General features: G+C 39.8%; 1 protein-coding gene across 2 annotated transcripts in view; it reads left to right on the top strand.

The window, feature by feature from the left end:
* Positions 1-22,889: 22,889 nt before the first annotated feature.
* Positions 22,890-25,470, top strand: part of daam1b (dishevelled associated activator of morphogenesis 1b) — a 49,040-nt gene continuing 46,459 nt past the window's right edge. For both annotated transcript variants that reach the window (XM_023403005.2, XM_023403003.2), the window contains exon 1: positions 22,890-23,023. The gene's annotated coding sequence lies outside the window, so the exon portion shown is untranslated. The remainder of the gene's footprint in view (positions 23,024-25,470) is intronic.

Here is a 25,470-nt window from a genome sequence, read left to right as displayed (position 1 = left end):
GAGTCACCAATTGTCGGTAATCGTTTACTTTCCTATATCTTTCGAGAGCCACTCATCCAAAACCACGGTCAACACTGCACTTCCTCTGGTCCTCGACAATACACATGCAAAGTTTGAAGTCGATCGAAGAGGAGGTTGTCAAGAAAACCCGGAGCACAGACAGAGATCTCCATTTATTAGCAGAATTACAAAGCTGACAGTAAAACACAGAGACGCTGTAAGATGACATCAGAGATGGAGGGAATGCAGACAAACAAATCCTTCCAGTGCTGCCAGTGTATGTTAAAGTGAGGGGATAAGTGCCCCCCCACCCCCACCCCAGCCCCCCTCCTTGACAGATTACTACACTTGTACACAGAGACAAGGAGGAGGGAGGGGGTGAGTTATGAGGAGAGAGGAGAAAGAAGAAGAGAAGAAATATGCCATGAAGAGAAAAACGCATAATAGCACATTACAGAAATGAAACCGCAGAATGATATGAAACAAAATAACTGGTGTGATTTGTGATGACATGAGGGAACATGGTGGTGCCAGGACTGTTTGGTCTGTTTGCATTTTGAAAAAAAAGTGTGTTGAGGTCATGAAGCATGAAAAACTTTAACAAACTGATAATCAGCAAGCAATTTAGAAAACATCCTCATCAGCATAAAATACCATGAGATAATGTAGTTTTATGACTCAATGAATAAAATATGTCTTTAACCATTTATGTAAACTACGTGTAATGGTGTGTAAACTAAGTTCCTGTAGAACTTGCTTTTTCTTTTTGTAAGGCTAAACTTTGCTCTCAAAAGGTGCTATTTAAAATATATATATATATATATATATATATATATATATAAATGTTTGTTTATTTACAAATAACACTATGGTTTCATGTTATTCTTCATAAGAGTTTTAGGAGAAGACTGTCTCAGGATTACTGTGTAAACATCGAAAGCACGAGCTGTAACCTTGTGCTTGACCCCTGTAACCCTCTGACCCAAATCCCAATCTGCAGACAAGATGGGGGGAAAAATATGTGGCAATAAATGTGACACATTTGACACAGCCCATCACTGTCACTAAGACCGCTGGTACAAGAAAAAATAAGATATTGTTGGTGAGCTACATAAAAAGGATTCAAAATGTGTTGTGCATGCCCATACACGCACACACGCACACACACACACACACACACACACAAAACAACCAACACCAACCAAAACAAAGGGGGATATCCTGTTTTTCCAGAGCCCACTCCTCCCAGAATAGCACAGCATGGCAGGGAGGTTGTTATCGCTCTTATCGCAGCCCACATTATTATGGTCTGTGTGGCAAAGAAACATCCCTCATTGTTTTGCTACAGGCTTCCTTTCAGACTGAGGGCTGAAGTGGCCGAGACGGGCTCATACTGCTGGTATCACTGTCATTCTCCTGCTGCTCTGCCTGTCTCATTAAGACACCGTATCTCCATCAGCGTTGTTGGCTTGTGTTACACAGACCCCCCCCCCCAACCTTATCTTAAGTTGCTGGAACATGTGGAGGAGGGTGTGTTGTACAAACATGTACAGACACTCACTTATACAACAATCTGATCGACTCCCACTTTTACTTGTACAACAGTATGTGTACAACGTTATCTGCTACAGTTACACAACCTTTTAACAGTTGCAACCAGTGCATTTGAATTGTGTCAACAATGTTTTAGTGGCTATAAGTAAACGGCATAGTGATGCATGAACTAACATGTCCATTGTGCACATGGGGTGCATATCTTAGTAAGAATCTCATGCGCAGCACATTGCTTACACTCAGCTACGGTTTTTGCATCATGCACACACAAACCCACACACGCACGACACTGTCACACATCAGTTACACCCATATCTGTGTCACTCCCCCGAGCACTTCTCACATCCACACTCACTGATAGTTTGGTATGTGAAAGTATCACAGGCTCATAACAAGCAGCTTTACACAGCAGCTGCTGCTGCTCTGCCCATGTGCGCTCTGCTGGCACGCCTTACCCCATACGTAAACCCACGCTCCAGGTATTTGCGGCATGCGATCCGGTCCAAGCCAGGGGCATTGTGCACATGTGCAGGGGTCAAGGCAAACTTCAGCAGAGGTCAAAAAGTCAGTAATTTGAACAACAAGGTCAAAACTTTCAGTTGGAGGGCAGCTTGGGCAGAAGGTTTGGGATGGGATGGTGCTGCAGCTGCATTCCTTCCCTGTAGAGGAGCTTCTCTCTCCTCAGCGGTGCGTGAGCTGCCAAGGTGAAGATGTGTTTAAGAGTTTGTTGTGTTGTAAAGTTTGTTCTGGTGGGACAATAGAGACTCTGATGCTTGCTCCATTTGGCTCATGGTACTTTTTCTATTTGTGTTGTTACAATATCTGCCCTCTGGTCTAGTAGACCCGCCGCTGCCAAATTGGATTGTTTCCAATGTGTGTACACACGGTGACCTCTAACCCTACGTGCAGACATTTGCAGCTACAATGCACAAATCAGTCTTCAACCATCAATGAATTTCACTTTAATTGTCTTTTTATATCCTGCAACACAAGGGAGAAAATTAATGATTGCATTTGCTGGATTCAAGCAATGCTGCAGCTCAGCTTTGCATGGCAACTCGTGCCAGTTTTTTTTGTTTTGTTTTATTTTCTCTTTCCTAGTGACAGTCAGTGACAGTTGATGATTTGATTTGTGGTTTGTAATATGTTTACAGACTGTAAACATAGACACAAGTAACTTCCTTCATCTATAAAGTTACAGTATATACAAGAACAGACAAAAAAGACAACACGAGTAAACACCTACACATGCGGACTCTGTCCAAATAGACTGGTGGGACTGTAACGTTACAAGGTAAACATAAGTCACTTTAATGTAAATGCAAACAGAGAGGTCCTCTCCACTCTCTTATGAGTCAAGGTCATTATGGTGGGGCAGCATTGACACCGAATGCACTGCATAGTGAAAGCTGTGCACCTGTCTCGCTAACTGTCAGGGCCAACTGTTGAGGACAGACGGTCGTGGGAAAACTCAGAGGGCGCAGCACTGTGATGTTTTGTTAGTCTGTCTCAGCTGAGTAAAGAGATGATCTGCCAGCTGAGGGCCATGAGCTAAATTTACAGCCCAGCGGAGGACTCGACTTGCCAAATGTCCCCTCGCTCTGTGTGTCAAAGATCAGCAGGAATTATATTCTAATCAACTGAGAGTATTTTTAGAGGAACTAATTTAATGAAAGTTTACATCAGTTTAGATTTACCTATGAGCACATATCTTTAAAGCATGTCTCCACTGACTGAAGGGAAAGTTTGCCACCTTTTTAAAACAGGAAAGGCGAAAAAGAAAAGGTATTGTTTTGTATTAACGTGGCTGGCACCACACACACAGTTGAATTAGTTCTCAGTGAGCTTGTTGAGACAAAGGCTTCCTGAACTCTTTAATGTCAGTGCACAATTATGTGTTATTTCACAAGGCATTATGCTATTTTTGATGAACACTTGTAATAAAGTATGAATTATAAATGATCAAAAACGTTGGATAAATGATACAAAATTGTGCCATGCAGAAAGTGGCAATTGTGCAGCTTCTATTTGATGTTGAGTGTAGTCTTTGCTGTGGTTCACAAGAGGACAGCTGACGTGGTTTCAAACAACATTTCACACGTCACCCACACTGTCTGAACTTGGATGGTGGGTTTGAGATGTCTGCTTCCAACCTGATTTTGGGTGAACGCAGCCCACCACACTTTTCAAGTGAATTGTTTATGTCTCAGCAAGTGACATGTGACTTAAAGGAACACCAGAGAAATTTTAAGAAACGTTAACCAAAACTTGTAAACATGATGGTGTGGGACATTTCTCATTGGCTGAAAGTTTCTGCGTGTAAGATCACTCAATTAAAGGGAAGTAGTCTATTGTGTGGTCGGCTTTGTGTGGCTGTGCATGTCTCAGCATGTATATGGACTGTCCAACACGCTGCAGAATTTGTGAGACAGCATTACAGAGTGAGGTGTACACGGTACCTTCCTCCACTGTGAGCAGATAATGTTACTATAGTGTGAATTGACTGTTGAGCCTGTCGAGCTTTCCGTCCGTCAATGTGTGGTTCAAAGATGGCACATTTACCATTGTAATTAGCTGTAATTTTTCAGACAATAGGTCCTTGATTTCACGCAGAGGTAGATAAAAAAAGCCTCTCATTTCTTGCTGGTAATAACGCTATCCACTGCTGAGTTTTTAATTACTTGTTTTTAAATGAGAATCCTGTAAAAATGGCTCTTAAATACACACTTGATGGCTACACACAGTACATTTTATTGAGCTGAAAGGCGAAAGCCACATGTCCCAATAAGTCAGTTGAAAATAAAGAAAACCACCTCGTGTTCTTGTGTTACACTGTAGAACAAGTTAGTCCTATTGGTACCATGCATCATAAGAATCAGGCCTTACTTGAGCTCCTGGTGCAGGCCATGGTTATCTCTAACCTCGTTTACTGCAATGCTCTTCTGGCGGCCTTTACTTCGTGCACAGTGAAAGAGCACGTGTCACTCTGCTACTCCTCGACCTACACTGGCTACCCATGGCCGCCTGGATCAGATTCAAGTCACTAACGCTTGCCTTCAGAGTGACTTCTGTGTCTGCACCCATCTATTTGAACTCATCATCAGTCATCCAGGCTTATGCACCTTCTCCACTGCGTTCCTCCAAGCAACATCATCAGACCATTGCCATCCCTGCACATAAGGTTATCATATTGTTCTGCGGAACAAGCTACCGAATGCTATCGGAGCAGGGGTGTCCCTCTCTATCTTCAAGAATCTCTTGAGGACTCATCGCACCTCTTCTCTTAAACCCTCTTACACCCTAACATGCCTAACTAGCACTTGCTGTGCACTTTCTGTGCACTCCTTTACCTGATCTCCTTGCACTTATTGAATAGATGTAGTACTTACTTACACCTACTGCACTAAAGATTTAGTGTTGTCCCTCTCTTGCTTTGGATAAAAGCGTCTGCCAAATGAGTGAATGTTATATAAAATGTAAATGTAAGTATGATAAGAATAAATGTTAGGTCAGACTGTGACATACTTATATACTTATATTTTCAAACATTACATTTTCACTTTTAATGCTACAAGAGACAAGGCGTAGGATGAAGACGGACGCATGAGTTTGGCAAACATTACACAATCTTGGCTAACGCTGCTGGGGTTATTCTGATATACAACATGCAGGACCAGCATCCACACTGTGAAGAAATACTGCATGGTTGATGTGCTTGCTGAATGGATTAACACTCTGTTACCACAGTAAGTATTAAGTTCAGGTGTTTCCAGCTTACGTTAGAACACACCTTTCAGTCCATTCCTTACACTAAGGCGCATTTGTTTGTAGTTTGTAGAGGCTTAAATTACCACAGCCCCGTGCACATCACTTCAACATGTGGGGAACTTCAAAGCTTGAAAGGCCTCACCGTTGCTAAGCTATGATTGGACAATCGTTGTGCAGGGGAGGAGTTTAGCGAACGGTCAATTGGACATCCAGTGGTTGGTTTGTTAGATGAAAAGGTGAACTAATTGGTAAAGCAACTAAATCAGCTTTACAGAAGGTTAAGGTTAAGGCAGGTTTTGCTTCCTTTGATCCTCTGAGCTTAAAGGCAGATGCCTGCACTCATCCACCACCTGACCTGCGTTTTCAGTGTCACACTCCTGCCTGCTTCCACTCCTGACACGTTTGATAATCCTTTTGTGGCAGGAAAAAGTATTTCTCACACTTTTTGTTCCGTCAGATCCATTCACGAATGATGATGAGTCAACGAGTCGGCTCTGGCAAGAAAAAGGTGAGAATTTGCGTAAGTTTTATACGTTTTACAACTAACTATCTAAATGGCTTCATTAAAACCACTTCTCTCGGCGGATCCAGCTGAACCAAACAAAGGAATAAAAATGTTTAATTATTAGAACCAAAGGTTATCACTCTGAAGTGGCTGTAGATTTTGTTGACTGTATCCCTTAATTGGTCAGGGTGCGGTGCCAGAACTCAAAGTGAGAGTGAAGTAGTGAAGTGGTGCCAGCAGAATAGCCATGCCGCAAGAGGAAGGAGTATTGTTCTTGGCATGGATCGATGCGACCATATCCAAGCACCCAGATGGACTCCAACAGGCTCCAGCAATAATACACTCACCGAGAGAGAATAGAGGTCACCTCAGGATACACACACAATAAATACATTGTGACTGGCTGTCTCTTTCCAAAGATATTTCTCTGCTCACAGACCTTATCTACATCAGCAGCACACCGAGGAGAAGTACTTGGTGAACAATTAGTATGAAATCCAAACAGAGACCAGGCCCTCAAAAACAGCACAAGTGGAGGTTTTAAAGTAGTGAGCTTCATGCATGGATGCTTTTACTGCTCTTATTTCTCTTAGGGAGTTCACAAAAACACAATCACCTTTTCTTTTAAGAAATATTTCAGTGCCTCTTGCAAAAAAAAAAAAGAAATCGTTATGAAAATACACCAGCACAGCACTGTTTGAATCTGAAAGATCCCTGTATGTGCACCACCAAAGGATCTAGTGCAGTAAAAATGGCTAAAAATGCATGTGCAGTAGCTCATAATTGGTTGGTTATAGGAAATAAATTATGTGAGTGAGTTTAAGATGCAGATATGACTGTCTCCAACTTTAAAGTTAGTATTAATTCACTGATTTGCAACTTCTACAGTCATTGTCAAAGATGGTAGCTCTAGAAAGTTTGCAGCTCCTAATGTGAATCAGTGCTTGCAGGACAGTGTGCAAACCCTATGAGGTTGATCTCATGTGTGTATACCAGCACATTAGCAAACCACCTTGATAATGATACACAGTGGAATTAGTATATACAAAAATACTTACGTGTGGTACTAATGTCTAGACAAATGCAGACAGGCAGACATACACACACATGCAAAGATATAAAAAAAATATGCATGTGCACACCGCAAAATGAGAAAGGTGCAAACTCAATAGAAATGTGCCACCCACAGAAAATCACACCTACTCACATGTCATCCTTAAATGTAACTTTCAAATTCATGCACTGCAACAGAGCCAATACAGTTGAATACAGATTTATCTGTGCATGTGTATATTCAAAGTATGAGTGTATTATATTGAATCTTTACCCTACTGGAGCTTTACAGTTGTGGGAGAAATGTTTTTCTCTCTCTCCATCTCTCTGTCACTCAGTCTCTCCGTCTATCTCCAGGTTTTTCTCTCAGGAAAACAAAAACCGCAGCAGCCATAGCGACAGAGAGCAAAGGAAGACCTGGCCCGGGCCTGTCACCTTTGGAGCGTCCTGATTGGTTGAGGCCCACTGTGTGAGCTTTGTTGCCGTGTGGACGGTGAGGCAGGCAGTTCTCTGAGCGTTGCCGTGGACGCAGAGCTATCTCAGCAGTCCTGTCAGGGCGGATTTACACCGCAGGCTCTTTTTTTTCCACTCCAGTGACATATTTTGTGGCTGGATAAAAAGCCTCAGTGCTAATGTTCAAATTAACTTCAGTATGAAAGGGAGAAAAGATCCGCTGACTTTATTGCTTATTGACAAAGGAAATGTCAGAGAGATATTCAAACTAGGGAAAAATCTGACACCCTTGTTTTTTTTCATATAGAGAGCAAAGCAAATGTCCATTGGGAGTATACAGTTCATGTAGTGGGTACAGGGAAATACACTTTTTTATCAATACACTCTTTATTAATTTGACTTTTTTGGCACTCTTCATTAATTTGGCTTTTTACACCTTTTCCTTATTTCATGAGACAAATCAGTCACAAAATATTAATAAGTCAAGCTTAAAGTCCTTCAGAGGAATTAATGTCTCTAACTCCTAACTCAAGTTGTGTTGCAGTTCATTCCAGCAGTAATATAGCCGTGTTGAAGACCACCAAATCACTGCCTGCATATCACATTTTTTCAGCAGTTGAAATGGGTTTGCTGCATGTGTTCATTCACATCTGTTTCGCAAGTTGGAAAAAGAACTAATCAAATTTAAGAATGGGGACATCTTCTTCCTGTACCAGGAACATTATCACAGCTACGCATGTTATTGTAAATCAACTTATAGAAATAGTTATTATGGCATAAATCAGGTGATGTGAAGAACACTAAAGCAGGATTAATTAATGTTTTGTCCATTTAAGAGGATAGTGGAACAAGCTGTAAACACAATGCTGACATGTCACCCCCTTATAAGTTGATATGGTGAATGTGTTAGCAAACAGTTGCTTATTAACACATCCAGCACCTGTGGCACAACATTAGCATTCATTTGGAGTCGTGTATCATGGCGTCCCGACATAAAGTATTCATATATTTCACCTATTAGCTCTAATTTTGTTCTCCTGGCTCTTTAGCTGTTAAATATTCACCAGTTTGTTGCTTACGTTGTCTGTCTACTGTTTGGGATTGGCCAGGTAGCGTTTATCGAACCTTTTTGACGGACAACAGCTTCCCGCTGCAGCTGGAAACAGGGTTAACACTAGTGACACAGACACAAAATGATGCTTGGAAACAAAAAACTGTAACACTGAGCTGAAAGATGCTAAAAATGCTCCTCAGCACTGAGCGGAGCTGCAGAGTTGGGAGATCATTCTTTCTGTGGATTTGTCAATACCGTCAATACAAGCAACACTATTACATATAGTAACTCAATCCATTGTTAATATCAAAATATTGATGTTAATGATGATTCAGCTGTTCCTAGCAACCACTACCTCCACTTTCAATCAACAAGAATCCGTTTGATGCTGTGTTCCTGCAGGTTTCACCAAATTACATTTGAGTCTTTTTAAAAAACATTTTAATAACACTACAAACGCCCATTATGAATCACCTATTTCAGTCCCAGTCCCAGAAGTACTTGCAAAGGAAATTAATTTATTTACATTCAACTGAACATGACCACACAGAACAACTGTGAGTACTGAGACATCCAACTGCCAGACTTGCCCACAGTCTCTTCTGTACAGCTGTCTGCGCCTCTGGCCAGGCTTCCAGAAAACCTCTTGGATGGTTTCCTTTTCTGTCTCACTTGCTCCGGGTAATTCTCTGTAGCCTTTCTCCTCTGGCCCTTTGCATCAGACTCCTGCTGCCTTCTCTCTTGATCGAGCAGTCACGGTGCGGAGCATTTACCCAAATCGAAGGATGGCCCTTAACATAAAATAACCATGAAACATGTATTTACATTCTATTGTAATTTCAGTTCAACATGTAACCAAAATTCAACCCATCTATTCGTTTTCCCCCCCTCTCCATTAATTCTTCCCAACATGTGTTCATATGATGAAATGAATTGATTGACAGAATAAATGAATTGGCAAGAGATCAGGTATTTTGTCAGTCAAGCTCTAATCTCTCCAAATCTTTCTCAGTTCAGTGATGGTATGGAGAACTGTCTCAAACTAACCTATGTTTTCAAACTATTAGCTTCAAAACTCATGGACATTATATTTTTTTCTGTTCCAATATAAGAATCCAATTTTAAGTTCAGCTTAGTTGTCATCTGTTCATCCATTTTTCATACATGCACATCCTGTTCAGGGTCACAGAGTGTGTTGGAGCGTATCCCAGCATGCGGCGGGGTCATCGCTCTATGACAGTGCTGTCTTTTATACTTCCACCACAATAAAGTTCAGGTAGGAAGCGGTGCAGATGTGAATCTGCTTTCAATGCCATTGTTAGTCATCCTACCCTCGTTTGTTATTGCCCAGTGGCACGGTGTTGATAGATGAGGTTAAAATACAGTGAATAACCACTGACAGTTGTTTCCTCTGTAGGAAAGAGACATACAATGAGTTCTCTGATTGTGTTGTTCCCAGACTGGGCCCGGATCGAGGTGATGACTTCCTATGACTCCTCTGACTCACTTTTGTCTGCATCATGGATCTACAGTATGTTGATAGAGACACTGTGTGTATGTGTGGATAAAGAGAGAAGAGAAATGTTTGGGTTTTTTTCAACAATGTAGATGTGACTGATGTGATTGAAAAACGCTGTTTCAAGCATATTATAAAAACTGACAGTTGCTCATTCATCCCATAACATTTAGTGTAGATTGTTTTTATCTTAAACTGGATCAACAGATCCATTGATCCCTGTTACATTGCTTGCCATAAGCTTCTCTTTAATAACTTCTTCCTCTGAATTTCATACTGTTTTTAAAATAGTCACAGACAGAGAAAACCAACACAGCACACAAAATATGGTCACATGGTGCAGTGAGTTATCCCATGCTGGTTTGGCAGATGAAGCCAATTATGATAAGAACTGAATGTGCAACTTGAAGGCAATATCCAACAAGACTTCTCCTCTTACCTTTCCCATCTGAGACATGTGCACCACAAATAATGTGTCTCATTTAAACAACAAAAATGTACACACATTGTGATTTGACACATTTTTCGATCAGAGCACATTCATGTATAAAATGTTTGTTCCACAATGTAGCAACAGTATTCATGGGTATATGATGAATGCACTTGTGTTTGTGTGTCTGCATGCATAGGCATGTTTCGTACAGCTGCAGAGTGGTCTGTAATTACCTGCTAATATGTCACAGCATTAGACAGAGCCGTGACCCCTGATGGTTGTTAGATTCCCCAGAGAACAGCCCGAAGCGTTCTCACACTGCATTCAAGCTGAACTTTCAACTCACATCAGTAACACAAAGGATAATGCCCACATGCACAGACACACACACATGTACTCTACATACGAGGGCGCTCATAAAGACTCACAAGCACGTACATGCACATATAAACTCAGGAATCCTGACAAGTAGTAACAAAAGCACAATTTTCCAATTTTAATCATGGCATTAACTTAAAGAGATGGTTTGGCATCTTTTTTTCACATAATGAATTTCACGAATGCAGTAACTCTTTATGGATGTTATAGTTGAGTCCTTAATGTGCGTTGTTGTAGCCAGCAGTTGACGTGCAAGACAAAACTAAATGGCAGGAAGAAACATCAGGAACTGAATCATTTTTAAGGCATAATAGCTTTTAAAATTCAGAAATTTGGGACCTGCTCTTTCTGTCTCTCAGGTCACTGTTTATTCAGTCCCCAGCTGGTCTGTCACTTTTTCAACAAAAAAAAAAAAATCAACAACAAATTTGAACTAAAAAGTAATTTGTTCAAAATAATTTAATTCAAATCCACATAGCCTATCTGTAAAAACTATGTTGCTCCTTTCACTTGTGTTGCCGACACTGTTTCATTGAGTCACGCCAGTATTTTACAAAACTAGCAAACGCTGTAACCTTTACACAAAGTTTACATGTATCACGTCAAATCCTGTCATAACTACACGGGTAGTAAGTTTTTTCTATTTGCGTTAGCAGAGAGAACAATAACCTTGTTTACTGTTAGAAAAACACAGCATGTAGTTAGAAGTGTTCAGTTCTGGTACAAACTCATCTTTAACACAGAATCTTCAAACTGAACTGATTCAATAGCAGAGATTAATACAAAATAAGCAGCTGTTGAGCTATTAACCTTGTATGCAGTTCATGTACAGGCCGTGTACTGCACTAAATGCAACAGATTTAGCCAGAAATATTCTGTACTTTTGAACTTTGAATTTAAACACACAGTATTATTACGGATCGTTGGACATAAATGTGCAGTTAAAATGTAGTAGGAAGGTCACCAGATGACCTAGATGATTCATGATGTCAGTCAAGTTCAATCAGTATGCATCTGAATCTACCTCAGAGAGGATCCAAACGCTGGAGGAAACTCACTGCTATGAAAATGTGAAATTGAATTGTAAAGTTAAATGCTTTAGAGTAAAAACAAGAAAGAAGTAGGAATCTGGACAAGCAATGGGGTTCAGTGATTGATTGTTTAGGCACATTTACAGCACATTCATGCTTTTTTTCTGGCTGCTGATTGGTGGACTGATGAAGGATTTTTTTTTCATGGTGTGATGTGGCTTAAGATGGTAGGGAGATTTTAGGATTCACAAAATCAAATTACTTCCTTTATATATTAATGGGCTTTTAATAGTCTTGTTATCCTTGTTCAGCCAGCAGGTATTCACTCATGATTTATGCTTGAATTACTTGTGACAAGCTAATGAAGGAATTCCCCCGCTTAAAGTCCCTTAAATCCTGGGACCGTCCCTGGGGGGATTTCTTTCTAAACACGAGACCAGGATGAAGGAAGAAGGGCGACATTATGGACATAATGCACGGCCCTATATGTCAGCTCCTGTTGTTTAGAAGTAACAAGATTAGAGAGAATGTCAGAGATGATCTAAAATAGGCAAGAGCTCAAAAGTTATAAAGGGCAATGTTAACTGTCAATTCATGGTTGCTAATTAATTATTTTATTAAATATATCATTAAATATATAAGGGATCCACAGCAAAGAGCTGTTATTCTGTGATTAGAAATGATTCAAATTCATAAACATGACATTCTTCAGGAAGTCAACATCAATATAATCTAATTAGAAATCCAACTAAACAGCAAGTTATGAAATCATCGAACAGTTTTTTCTGTGTGACGTTGTATCATGTGGAAAAAAGACAAACTTCTTTGTCATCAGACTCTGCTACTCGTCATTTAGCACCCGTAATCTCTCAAGGCTTGTCTAACCCTCTGAGATAAGTCCAACTCCACAGTGTGAGCCTCCCCTCTCCCAGCCGTCAGGTGTAGTGTGTCCGACAGCTTTATTCATGCAGTAACACCAGCAGTGAAGTTCACGCAAAGGTAATTAATCTGGAAACCTAAGGCTGCTCCCCATTCACAGTGCACTAGATAGATAATTATAGCTACAGGCTTTTGGGGGTGCAAGGGCAATGAAAGTGCTGAAAGACAGGCTTAAATGAAAGACTGAAAAGTTATGTTTAATTTCTTTTTGTTCTACCCTCCAGAGTTTCATTTTCTACTTTAACAGCTGCCCGTTGGAGGAATGGAGAATTATAATACTGTGAGAACGGCATGCAACAAATAAGGCACCAAGGTTTTCATTTCTGTTTTTTTTAACAACATAAGCTCAATTTTGAATAAATAACCATAAACAATTATTTCTCCAACCTTTGTTAACAGAAAGTCGGGGCAGTGCAGGGGTGGAGCTGTGTTAATGATGGTGCTGATAGATGACTTGAGAGGAGGAGGTCACAGTTCAAACCTGGAGGCAATGACTGCGAAATGACCATTTTAACAAACTTGTTGTTTGGACAGTCCACGACATCTGTGGGATTCCAAATCAGCTTAAACTCTCTGGTATTAGACGCGGGAAAGTCCAGACCTCTTCTAATTGCTGTTTGGGTAAAAGTATTTGCTGAAACAACTGAATGTATTTTCATCACAACCACTTCTCCAACAGAATACAGCACTAATACTCAGCCTCCTCCCAGCATCCTTCCATCAGCCGGTGTGTACTGCCCACAGACTTATGGTAAGGCAAAAGACAATAACTGTTAAACCACTACTGTAAGGCTATATTTATTGATTTATTTATATTTATTGCATATTGAACACATACAACTCATCAAATGCTTCTCCCAGTTTCACCAGTTTTAACTGTATCATCTGCGCCTTTCCTCCACCATCATGTGTATTTACCATCATTTGTGGCCAGTCTGTTAAAAGCCTCAGTGGGATGGGTTCTGGGCTGAACATCTACAATAGACAGAAATGTAGTTCTAATCCAATACCAAGTAATACCAGGGCCAGAGTCACAGATATTGATACTAATACTTTTTTTTATTTTGTAGGGGAGAGATATGTCATGATTTATGAAGTGAATCTTTTCCTGTAAAAAAATGAGCTCATAGGTCGGCTGTGCAAGCAGCTTATCATGGCCCAGAGTTACTTTTCATTGTTGGCCGACCTCTAGCACCGCTGTAATTAGTTATGATACTTAAGGTATCGATCCACACAGGTATCAATCTAGACACGTGAATTTAGTAAAGTATTATTTGACAGTGACTAAACAGCTTTACCACATGTTAACATGTGACACTTTGATAGAGGTCACCAAGTAGAGATAATGATCAATTTAATGTTTAAAAAGCAACAGGTCACTTACTGAACCCACAAATGATTTTGAACGCATGAACGCATGATTGCTGTGGTCTGAAATCCATATGTGATTATATGTGTATTTCTGGAGCAGAATGGTTCATTAGGCTTCATGGGTGAATGGATTACAATCGTCTATAGTAAATCATGTTGTTAAAAGAAATTATACATAATAGACTGTAATATTTAGGCAAGTAACACTTGACATGAAAAATGTAGAAAAGCTGGTTATCAGACTGAACTTTTTTTGGGGGGGATTTGGAAAGGATTAGGGGAAGAAAAAAAAACGTAATATCTAGTTGTGGCTTTTTCTACAAGAATGATGCTATATGCTGTGTGTGTGTGTGTGTGTGTGTGTGTGTGTGTGTGTGTGTGTAAGAACACTAGTAGCAACCAGTATAGTGGTCATGGACGTTTGAGGAAACGTCTCTGTGTTCATAGTGAGTCACTCACAGTGAGAAACTTCACACCCACGACCTGTCTAAATGAATATTTCCTGTTGCAGGGAAAAGTCCTCTACGTGGGTGTAGGTGCATCTCCCATATATGCAAGAACCGGAGTGTTACAAGTCAGGATGCTGAAGATCAGCTGCAAACGATAAATAAATTACAGGAAATAATAAACCTCACAGAAGCTTTTTCAGCAGAAAGTAAATAATAATAATTATGATGAATCTTTTGCAAAAAGCAGAAACAAGGGTCATGTTGAACTCTGATGACAGCCAGGAGCCTAAATGAACAGTCAACAATGAACAGACCACATACCCTTAACCATGAACCATGAAGTAATTATCTATCTTACAGCTTAATAAAGATATTCAAAAGCAACATGTTAATTATTATACGACTTTCACTCAACATCATATCTGAACCTTCATGAAGGAGATTAGTCTCATCAGCATCAGTGATAAACTAGCTCTGCAGGGTATCTCATTGTGAAACTTCTCCCTCCTTTGGTCCACTGATGAAAAGCACGGCTCGGCATCCTGCTAATACTCTAATTAAAGCCAAACAGGCACACAGCTTGCTCCACCACATAATCAGTAACCCCCTTCACCAAGATTCATTTTCACAATGGTGTGTATTATCTCCCTCATTCTCTGTTCATAAGAAGATTATTAGTTAAAATAGCCTGAACGTGATGTGCTTCATAATGTAGGAGGGGGGAGAAATGCTTTGTTCAAGAAGGTTGAATGTTTACTGAGAAAATACAACTTTTCTTTGAAAATGTTGATAGCTATATTAGATGATGATGTTATGAGAATATATTATCTGAAGTGTTATTTCAGACTCTTATTTTGTGTAATTCTATAAGTCTAGGACCATAAGAGCAGATGCCAGGCCCTTAGAGGAATAAAATTGTTATTGAAAGCTTTAGTAGAGGGAAAAATCAGGGGCTGAACCTCTTTGCAAACAAAGAGAGTCCACATGTGTTGTCTATTCAAATGGGAAAATGCACTTGTTGAAGCCAACCAGCTGCAAATGCAATCAGTTGAGGTTGTTACACGACTCGGTGAGGCATGCCAAGATGTGAAGATTTTTAACAGGCTTCAGCTGAAAGTGTCCAGAGTAGCTGCAAACGAAACCTGTCATTGCCATTGATTCAGGCCGAGAAGAAAAATCTCAACAAATGCACAAATAACTGCACAAGTAAGGCTTGTGGTCTTGAGACTGGGGTCAAAGCATGTCCCAGAGAGAAAAACATGTGGAAAATTAATGCACTTTTAATGTTTTAACATATCAGATGCTCCATCTGGAGTTCTTCTGCACAAAATTACAATTTTTGATACATTTGCGATGTGTGTACATGTCCTCAGTCATGTGATGACAAGGTCATATTGGTCAAAAAAAGATCCCAAAGTTCTTTACAAATGCAAAAAGTAATCATCAATTGAAAGAAGGGCATCAACACCATGCAGAGATCCAAATGCAGCAAATTCTGAACAACTGTTTTATATTCTTAGAGAGGCAATAAAAACTGAGAAAACCACATGGTCAGCTATAACCCAGAGGACGCCTCCATTTTCAACACGTCTAGGTCAGAAAGGATCTTGTACTTTGAATATGTTTTCATCATTTTAACCTCTGCCTTTACAGTACTGCTGTCATCAACCACAATGACACGTCATTATCAAAAGATTCATAGTATGAACTGTAACTGTAAGCACCTTCACTTAGCAGGAGCAGCCAGTAGAAGGAAAACATATGTAAAAATGTGGTATTATCAGTATCTGGTTTCCTGTTAGTTCTCATCAGGCAACTTCAAATTACCAGAATTTTCAGACCACATTTTCCATATAAACAGATAAACAGATGCACCTGATGTTTTCTTTTACAGGACATATTCTGGTTTGTAGTTTAACCACTACATTTATATTTGTCAGTGGTATCCATGATGTTTACTTACTGTTGTGCTCCCCCACTTTGCACTTCTGATTACTGATTCTTCCATACCTCTTTATTTTTAATATTAAGCAAATGCATTGTTAGAGCTGTTGCATTGCAAATTATCTAATACCTAACAGCCTTCTGTCAGATGGATTTGTCATTAGTTTGCTTGCATCTTCTTCCACAAATAAAAGTGTTGATCCATGACACATAATCTCTCCAAAAACGGTGGTGTAACACATTTTTACAGGGCCTGCTGCGTCAACACGGGCCAAGCAATAAAAAGAAAACCGCAGATTTTGTGTGGAAAAGTGAGTAAAAATCAGAAAACCAGAAGGCTGCATTTGCTACTTGATAACTGAGAGCTCACTGTGTAAATAGTCAGGTAGCTTAAAGGAATGGTTCAACATTTTGGGGAATATGCTACTTTGCCGATAGTTAGGTAGGAGGTGGTTAGCTTAGTCTAGCATGAAGACTGGAAAGGGGGGGGGGCAGCTAAAAGTTTTAACATCCACATGACCCCCTGTAAAAAACACAACATGTTGTTGTTACATTTTGGATTTTGTACAGAAAAAGTGATCTTTAGAGGTGCTAATAGGTGGATTTTGTTATCTTTGGACAAAGCTAGACTCCCCGTTAGCAGTCTTAAGCTAAAGCTAAGCTGAACTAGTTGGCTTTTGCTGTAGTTTCCCAAAATGTTGAACAATTTTTTTCAAGTGAAAACCATCTTTGTTCTTAAGAAACACATCTGTGCATGATATTAAATTTGACGGACGTCCTCATATGAGCCAAAAAAAACACTTATTCTCTGCATTCAGATAATAATGACAGTGTGGATATATGCTCAACAACCAGCTCATATCTCTTGAAGAAGCTACCAAAACATACCCAGTCTGTGTGGGTGGTTGGTGAGTGTAAAAAAAAAAAAACATAGAAGGTAGGTTGATAAAGACAGAAACAAAACATTCAGTATTCATAAATGATGCTGCTCTCCTGAGGGCCAATTAATAATAAATGTAGTGTTGTAATGAGACAACTTACATGCTGGAAAGACCACTATAACAGCAGTTCATGTATTACAAACTGCAGTGCAAAGTTCACAAAGTTCATTAAAGTGGAGTTTGATATGTGGACAACTTTCTAAGTTGTATAATTCTCTACATATGCTGTTAAACACAAAATCGAGCCTTGACCTGCACTCCTACACAACACAACGATGGATATTTGAAAATGTTTCCAGCTGTGTAGTCCTGACTCATCCAGACTCAGTGCTAGTGAGCCTGCAGTGAGACACCAAGTCCCTCCACTGAACCTCCAGCAGGCTTGGCAACTGTGATTAGCCAGCTGTAAATCTTAATGGGCCTTCGCTTCCTTGCCAAACTAATGAGTAAAAGCTTCACCACTCAAATGTCGTGAATCAAAACTGACTTAACCCTTCAACTTCTGGGTCTTGTGTTGACCTCAGTCAACCTCCCTGGATTTCTTGACACACTGCATGAAACAGAAAGTGCAAATTCAAATAAGATTAAATTGTTGCACACTTGTCTGCAAACAAGCTTTGATTGCACTTTTAAGTGATCATGTGGTGTTTTTGTCTTTGCAGCAAACCTAAAATTCCACTGAAGCTCTTTTGACATCACTTCTGTCTGACTGTCTGTCTGTTTGTGCACAAAATCTGAGCAGCTGTTGCACTGTGTGGCTCCATATGCATGCAAATCTTCCTTTCTGTGCGTATAAGTGTGTGCAGTATGAAAGTGTGATGGTGTGCTGACACCCAGCTGCAGCAGCTTCATTCATGCAGGTGTCATCTTGTCCAGAAAAAAGCCGGTATAAGGTTTCTGGACATTGTCAGAGCAGGTGCAATGAATTATCTTCCTGTGTGTGTCTTTGTAAAAGCTTCTTTGCCTGCAACCCTCTACATTTCCATCCTTTCTTTTGCCCCTTTCCAGCCTCAAGGCAGGATCTTGACTTATCCAAACTGTAACTTAACACTAAAGGGGTATTACTTTCCTTGATGGTGGACATGTTTCAGAGTACTTCACTGTGTCGCTGGGTTAGGAGGAGACAAGAGGCCTCAGTGGCAGAACCATTGTCAACACAGAACATGCAGTTGAAGAATTCGTGGAAGTTTATCAGCTGATACACAACTGACGCCTCTAAGTGTATGACAACATTTCAAAGAAAAGGGAAGTAGAGTTACCACAATACTCTGTGTAGGTGAAGAGGGAGACCAATGCCAGCCACATGAGAGCAGATTTGCGGTCGCATATACCCAGTACAGATGGCGACTGAATGCAGGTGCAATTTAGACAAAATGTCTCAGAACTGTTGTTCAGACTGCACTCTTATCTTTGTATGTTAGGAAAATGTCCATGCAAATGCAGTAGCCTTCATGTCACCTGGAACATTTCAAACAATAAAACAGTAAAACATGTCTTTAAACAAAGGTACAGAGAGTCACTTATGTTTCTAATAATGTAATATTAATGCTGCCAGTGACAAAGCATACACAATGAGAAATGGTCTTTGAAGAGGTCATTTATCAGGGCATTCAGATGATGTTTACTTTTGCTTTTCTCGTTGGATGTACGATGGATCTGCCAAATGTTACTGCTTCAACATATAATCATACAACTTTATTGCCAAACTACACTGAATGAAAGTATACTATAGTCTCACAGCACAGATTCAGAGACTGTACAGACACAGATACACACAGTACAGGGACATCCTCATGACTTGATCTGCAGCGCCACTAGTGGTCAAAAACTCCACAGTGTACCTTTAGTTTTATATTTTCATTCGTAGTAAAGTAATAGTTGAATATTCTAGGAGATACTTGCTTGCTCACAGAGATGATAAGAATACTTACATCAACCTTATGTTTCTATGGAGCTAGAGCCAGCATATGGTTAGCCTAGCTTAGCATAATGACTGGAAGCAGAGGGAAACAGCTAGCCTGGCTCTGTCCAAAAGTTAAAAAATCCTACTACTACCTACTAACACCTCTAAATGTTTTTGATGAACACCCTGTAACCTGTTTGTTTAATCTGCACTCGAAGAGCGATGGAAACACGACCATCTACATTGCACCAAAATCAGCCTCAGACCATGCGGCAGCGCAGACTGGCTGTGTGTGTAAGTGCAGTGCAAGAGCTGTTTTGCCAGTGCTGATGGATGTTATTGCACCTCCATTGTTATAAGGGTCACTGCAGAGGTCCAATGAGTCCCTTTATCCAATTAAGCAATAGAGAAAATGAACAGCAACACGACAGAGCACCTTTCTGCCCAGAGTTGAATTTGTCTCTGCCATACTCCAGGGTTTCTGTTGGAGCTATTCAAGGTTGTCTTTCATTTTCACACCTTCAACCTAATCCACTTCTGTTTACCCTTGAAGATAAATGGAAACTACAATAAGTTGCGAGATGGATGACAAATTACTGAGGTGACCATTAAAGTATCTGTCACCACATCACTGTGAATACTTTTTTCTTTTTTGTATGACTGTAGTGATAACATTACTGATCACTTTAATAATGGGAATATAAGGATCCACAGAAGTAATGACAATAAAGTTACAAAGTATGTCATAATGTTTGTGAAAAATGACACAGTTAATGTTTCTAAGCATCAGCAACAGTTTGTTAACAATTAACACTTACAGTGTGAGCAAAGGAGACTGAGCAGACAGCCATGTCTGAGAGTGTTAGACACTCGTCTAGACAGCAAGTAAGATCCTTCCCGTCATTGTTGGTTGGCACTGAAGGGTTGCAAAACAGGAAATAATCTCTGAGGGAAAACAAATAGCTATTAAAAATAAGAAAGTAGTCAAATATTCATGCTCTAAAAGGAAGCATTTCAATGCTATCTTAAATTTAATTTAAATTGTGACATTGACTTAAATGTTTGAACAAAGCACATGCTGGATTGGTTTATACACTTTTTCTTTTCTGTTCTGTAACTTGCAACACAAGTTTGTCCTACTTGCAACCCCTGAATGCTCTTTGTGTCACCCATTGAACTCTGTTTGTCCAAGATGAGGTACAACATCTATGATTATTTCATTTTAATAGAATTAACACTAATACAGAGACCTTAATCCCTGAGGTCTATATTTTCCTATATTTACCAGTCTCTGCTTCAAATTGTGGTTGGAGTCTCTCTTTAAATGGTCTGCCAGTGTCAGTGAGTTCAGACTGGGGTTTCTGAATCAGTTTCAGTCATTGTTTATTGGATCCATTATAGAAATAAATCATGTCCTAGTGGGAGGGAAACATCACTGTGGTTTGCGCTTAATGGTCTCTTGCACCATCTTGTGGACAAACCATTCAGATTGGAAAAAAGCACTTCTGCTTACCTTTGCTGTCCTCCATGAAGAAATGTTTAAAAAATCTGACATTTATTAAGTTTCTTAATCTGATTTATAAGGTCATCATGTGCCACTCTTTCATCTTAATGTTATGCTCTGGCACTTTCACTATGGTCAGTGATTTAGGTGGATTGTGAGAAATTTGTGTGATTTTAAGATAAATAATTATCAAGCTTAAGCACATCACTGAACTGCACCGGTGGTATTCTGTGGTTAGAGGCAATGGACAGTAAAGTCTGTTCTCAATATTTAGAAAGATCAAAAGTATAGAACTGACAGCAAGCATGGCAACAGTAATTACATAAAATGACCAGCAGGTGTCGCACCACGGGGTTTTACCATTTAACTCAGAATGCTGCGTTGTTATTCGACACTACCCAGTGAGTGAAATTAACTCAATATTTCTGGTTTATATATTACCCATGCATTGGGTTATTCCCTGTCTTATTGCTTTGACACTTTCATATTCTGAAAAAAAAATAACAACAATAACAACAACGGTATTTTATACGAAAACAATGTAAATTTATTTTTCTGCATTTTTTTGGTCTCTGCATTTTGTTAAGACTCAGCTATGTTGGACCCCACCTGTTTATTACACATCAGTCACTTAGTGTTGCAATATAACCTGTATTAGTTTCAAAAGTTTCAAAATGTAAAAAAACATGTGGGGTTGATTGCAAACATTGTATAAACATTTATAAAATATGACCAAAATGCAAATATGTGAATATTTATATTCACAACTCAGTCTTTGTAAATTAAATGTCAGGGGTATTTTGAAATAGTAGTTTATTATAATTTGTCTGTGTGGATCATTTACTTCCGTCCATAAACTAACACATAAAGTTGGAAAAGATTTAGATAGTCTCATAGTCTCGTGTTGCTTCATGTCATGTGAGAATGAATCTGCTTTTTTTTTTATATATTGAAAACTGAGCATGGATGTACATAAACAAAATACTCCTGTAAATATTTTTGACTGATTTCAATTTATAGAACATCAAAAAAGTTCAAGAAAAATAATTCTATCAAGTTTAATAAAGCTCATAATGCTTGTAATGTCAAAAGGCTAAGCAATGCTAATATTGCTAGTATTGAAATTATTTGAAATATGGGTTACAGTTTGTAGTTTAAAAACAACAGTCAGTTTATTTCAGCTATGGCTTACCTCACCAGATTCCCATTGTTTTTGTTTTTACAGTCTTTGAAAACACGGAAAGGCTCTATAGTAAGTGAACCTATTAGTTATAGCATGGTGCACATTCCCCTGAATCTTAATACCTGTTTAGCCACTAGATGGAGACATGATCCTGTACCTTTTTGGTTGTTGTCATGGTTACATTTGACAACCAATGGCTCTCAGAACAAAAATAATACCTGCTTCATAAATATGTCGCAGAAAAAAAATGTTATCTTTGAACTAGAAAAACCTATGGGTATTCCTGCCTAAACTGGCCTCACAGATAAAACTTAGCTTCTGTAATATTTTTTCAGAGCCTGTGGATTAGTAGCATGCCGCAGGCACCCTTTTTTATACTAAGTCAGCTCTGAATACGAGGACGAGGGTTGCAACTATTATATTCAGTATCAGTTGATCACTTGTTCAACAAAATGTAAAAAAGATTGAAAAAGAAAGATTCTCCAAGCCCAAGGTGACATATTCAAACATCCCGTTTTGCCCAAACACCAGTTCAAAGGCCAAACATCTATTTTACTATTTGTAACACAAAGAAAAGCATAAAGTCTTCGTTTGTGATTCACGTTTGTGAATCTGAAACAAGCACATTTATAATACAATATCACTTTATAATACGATATCCATAACAGAAGAATAAATAAATAAATAAACACAAATAAGTAAGATAGCTCAATATACATAACAGAAAGATAAACATAACTTACATCTGGGAAGCATGTAAAGTAAACTCAGGCTCTGTTTGGGTCAGATGCTGTTGAAATTTTAAACTGGTTTTTCTAATGTGTCCGTGAAGAACACTACAACATCCATGAAGCACTGGATGAACAAAGGATAGCGCATGCGCATTAACGACTCGAGTAAACCAATGACATCACGAGCTGCTCCGATCAACCAGTCGGTTGAATCATCTGCCTGTCGTCTGGATTCAGTGTTCTCTCTGTCGCTTCACTTTTACCTGATGAAGTTGTGGACACAGTTAATCAAAGAAATGTTCAACGGGACGAGGTAAGTAGTTTGTCTTTACAGAAAAACCTCTGCCATATCGGTTGAAACAATACCCGCGTGAGTAGCCACACCGGGCCGTTTGGTTGCGGTGTTGGTGGTGACCTCAGTACCGGTGAGGCCAGTCAACACTACAGCCATCGTTAACGTTAGCTGCGGCGAGTTGTCTTTTCTTTAAGCTCCCGAGCCTCTTCATAGAGCTTCAACTGACCTAAACCTAGTCCAGACAGGAGTCGGGTGACATTTGCATCTGTTTTGCAAATTGTTTTTGTTTTGTGAGCCCTGTCTGTGGGGGAAGTCGACTTGTCCAACAAGAGAACCGCACTGCCAGCGGCTTCCACTAAAGCTGAAACCCTTATGGGGAGAAATGTCTGAGCTGGGGTCCAGGGATCTCCAGGGTCTCCTGAAAGAATCCCAGTGGTCCCCCAGCTAATTGAGAAAAAGTTCAAAGTCAGTGTAGGCTGTACATGAGAGGAGTGTAAATGCTCTGAGTGTTATGTAAATCAGTACCAGGTCATATCTATTTTTATGTTTCTGAGATTCTTAGTTCTTTAGACTAAAATGTTACACAATGTGTAAAGGTGCACAAGCCAGTGTTGTTAATGTATATGAATGGATATAGGGTTAATGTTGGAATGGGAGCCAAATGGTAATTTCAGCAAATAACTGTTAGATTTAGTACCTGTAGTATAATCTGACCACTTCTATAGCTATTTAAACCAATACTGGCGAATGCATCTGCCTGACCCACAAAGGCTTGATCACCTTTACTTGCCTTTGCAGTTCAGAGTTCATCGTCCCTTCTCATGCCCCAGTACCATACCATTCTCACCCCACTACACCCTCACCACATACAGTTGCATGGCCCTCATAAAGGACCTAACTGCCACAATGCTCTTGATAAAAAGACCAGCCTGCGGAGCTTTCAGACATATGATACTTCACCTGTTCTGAGTTAATATTCAATTGTATTGCTTTGCTGAGAAGTGGAGTGACTCACTTGTGAGGCCATGAACAGGTACAGGTCAGTCAGAGAGCACAACACAGAGATTATCCAAGTATAATCGTTCTAGTGGTTGGCCTATACACAGTTAGGTGCTTATCAGAAAAGGCTTGCATTCCCGAGAATTAAAATGCCCTAAATCACTGAGGGGCCTGTATGTGCATGTAATGGGCCGCTGCCTTGTGAGAGGGCTTACTGCTGTGGTGTGATCTGCAGGCATGTTTTCACTATAAACATGGGAGAAGCCTTACATGATGTGCCATGCTGTTATTTTGTCCACAGTGTTAATGCTCAGACAGGGAGTTGGCTGATTCAGATCAGCATCGACAGGTCCTGACATTTGAATTACGTGTCTTGTTTTTCTGAATAGGTGCACATTGCAGATGATTAGTCTGTGTTGTAACTGAGTGCTGTCCCAAGTTGCAGAGCCTGGCTTATACATATCCATAAGCCAACATTATTGGCTCATATTGACTTATAACAGACATATCAGTACAAGCCTGTATGTTTGGTTCTATATAGCTTGATAAAACAATTATTATACTTTGCCTGGTGTTTACCTGGTTGATAGCCTCGAGTCCTTATCATGACAGATGAACAAACACAATAGTCGGTGCAGTGCACAATACATGATGTATGAAAAATATTGTGATCCTGTTTTATTAGTGCTGGGTATTTATTATTTCTGCTTATTACTTTCTGTTAGCTGCTATGCCAGTCACCTTTAGCAACCATAAGAACAGCAGGTGACAGATTATGGTGTCGCTTCCTCTGTACAAGCTGCAGCCTACAGCTACAGCAACTACTGTCTTGTTTTTGTTGGCACTGGTTGTTTGTTTTCAGACACGAACATGCTCTGTGCTGCTGAAGGAAATAAAAATGAACTAAAACTGTCCTTGGTGAAACTGACTGCAGCTTTGTGACTCAGTTTCAGTTGCCGCTGGTGGACAACCGGGACACACTTGGTCACTTGTATCTTTTGAAATAAGCTGCTCTGTCCTTATGTTTTTCAGTGGTGGCCATTATCAACTCTGGCAGCAGGCTGAGCTTTAGTCATGTTCAGGAAAATGAATAAAATCCGACTTATTTTAGCTGAACTATTCCTGTAGTTCCACAGACATCAGAATATATGGGTGGATGGATATAGGAAGCTGTATTTGATGGTAGATAAGATGGTAAGGTGTAAATCATCCATATAAACTGATGCATGAAAACTGGTCCTCTGTTCAGTTCTTGCTCCACAGAGCATCATCAAAGTTGCCAGTCCATAAACAGTGGCAGTGTAATGTACCTTCTCTTCTGTCCATCAGCACGCACAAACACTTCTTAGGTTCTCCAGGGGAACTGAGTTAATGAGCTGAGTGTTACGTTTCACAGGACTGGCAGTGTAGCGGGGGGGGGGGGCAGCCTCCCTGGTTGGCTCATATTAAACACTACAGAATGAAAG

The sequence above is a fragment of the Seriola lalandi genome, unplaced genomic scaffold (genome assembly GCF_002814215.2).
Source record: "Seriola lalandi dorsalis isolate HSWRI2012SDOR001 ecotype SW California unplaced genomic scaffold, Sedor1 jcf7180002054054, whole genome shotgun sequence".
In the NCBI taxonomy this organism is placed as follows: Eukaryota; Metazoa; Chordata; class Actinopteri; order Carangiformes; family Carangidae; genus Seriola; species Seriola lalandi.
This window is presented reverse-complemented; position numbering and strand designations above follow the sequence as displayed.